Source organism: Rousettus aegyptiacus, unplaced genomic scaffold (assembly GCF_014176215.1).
Source record: "Rousettus aegyptiacus isolate mRouAeg1 unplaced genomic scaffold, mRouAeg1.p scaffold_m13_p_6, whole genome shotgun sequence".
Classification (NCBI taxonomy): Eukaryota; Metazoa; Chordata; class Mammalia; order Chiroptera; family Pteropodidae; genus Rousettus; species Rousettus aegyptiacus.
This window is the reverse complement of record NW_023416309.1, coordinates 15,367,581-15,369,395: the sequence shown is the minus strand read 5'-3', so window position 1 is coordinate 15,369,395 and position 1,815 is coordinate 15,367,581. Positions and strand designations below refer to the sequence as shown.

Genomic DNA, 1,815 nt, shown 5'->3' with positions numbered 1-1,815 from the left:
CATGCCCTGAACATGTGGCACCTGTGGGCCCTGCTAGCTCTGACTTTCCGGAATCATGGTTCTGGGGTGTGCACCAGGTATCACCTAGCTGTTCCCCTGAGGGTAGGGAGCATCTGTGGGCTAGGTCCTCTGTGAGCTTATGGCCTAGTGGGAGAGGCAGGGCAGCAAACACACTTGCACATACAAGGCCCTATCAACTTAAATTGTCATCGTTTCCTGAGAATCCAGAGTACCTGGAGCCATCACATTCCAGTGAGTCAATCAGTGAGGCTTTCCTGGCAGAGATGAGTGAAATTCATAAGAGAGAAGAGGAAAAGGACAACCGTGTGTGTGTGTGTGTGTGTGTGTGTGTGTGTGTGTGTGTGTGTGTGTATGTGTGTGTGAAGGTCAGCATGGGGGATGTAGCCTGAGGTGGGAGCAACAGCCCAGAGAGTAGCCCCCACAGGCAGGCAGTTGTCTAGGGTCCTCCCGGAAGTCAAAGGCACCCATTTAAACCCCTCTGCCTGCCACCTAAGTAGAAGGATCCCTCATCTCCTGTCCCTTGATGGGGTGCAAAGAGTTCTGGCCTAGAAAGCAGGGGACCTGGATTCTAGTATTGATTCCGTTCAGGTCACTGTCCCTCCCTCAGCCTCAGTTTCCCCATTCATGAAGTGGGCCTTCTGGTTGATGTTGTTCTGTAATTTGGCAGATCCTAGTTATGGTCAGGGGTGTGACAGCCCTACCCCTTGGGCCCTCCTCTGTCACAGTCCCAGGAATGGAGGAAGAAAAATCAGTCGAGGGCAGAAGGTGGGCTGATTTGATACTGTGACCAAGTGGCTGCCCAGTGAGGTGACAAAGCTGGCACATGTGTCCAGCCAGTTAGTCAGCCAGCCTGGCACAGCCAGCAAACTCAGGCCACCAGCTGTTGTCCATGAAAAGTGTCTAAGTGAGGCAGCAGCGAGCTGCCCCCTCCTCCACAAGGGGCCATAAGAAGAGAAAATCCATTCCGACCCTAGTTTGAGGTAAGATGCAGGAGGGCCTCATCCAGTTCTGTTTAACAAAATTTTTAAAAACTTTTGCCCATTTTAAAAAAATAATTAATTTATTTATTTTTTATTTTTTTTAGGTGAGGCAACCCTTGGTTGACCTCACAGATTGCAAGGACCTTGTCAGCTTACAATCCCTTATTTTTTATACTTTATGCCTACGGCACCTAGTCTTCCTAGGAGGTTTCCCGTCCAAGTACTAACCAGGCCCGACCCTGCTTAGCAGCCAAGATCAGATGGGATCAGGCTTGTTCGGGGCGGCATGGCCGTAGACAATTTTTGCCCATTTTAATAGAAAATATAATACATGTCTGTGGTATAAGAAAATTCAAAAGATACAAAAGAATAGGTGAAAAGTAGATCCCCCTCCCTCCCTTGCTCCCTCCTGCCCCTGCCCCAATCCTTCCCCATAGAGAAAAGTGTTATACATCTTCTCAGGAAGATCTATGCAGATACAAACATATTTGCACATGTAAATATTTAAATATAATGTTTTGATCCCAGACTCCCAACCCCTTGAGGTACAAACATGAAATAGTTTTATTTTTCCAATAACCGCGCAGAACTTCATTTCGTCCGCACTGACACTGGCTTTCCCACTGGATAGCAGGCTCCCTTAATGATGTCTCCATGGAGGTCCTTAACTATTCCCTTCATTGTTGTTATTAAGACGGTTTCATTTTGGTTGCTAAGGCTCAACCCATCCATCTTGGAGCTCCAAACTCAGCTTTAACTAAAGTCCTGAGTGCGCCACACAGGCCTCTGCAGGGCTCTCCGTGCCTCCCTCTGC

At 48.3% G+C, this 1,815-nt stretch overlaps 1 pseudogene; it reads right to left on the bottom strand.

Annotated features, from left to right (window-relative positions):
• Positions 1-1,180: 1,180 nt before the first annotated feature.
• LOC118604599 lies at positions 1,181-1,299 on the bottom strand (annotated as a pseudogene).
• Between the last annotated feature and the right edge of the window lie 516 nt (positions 1,300-1,815).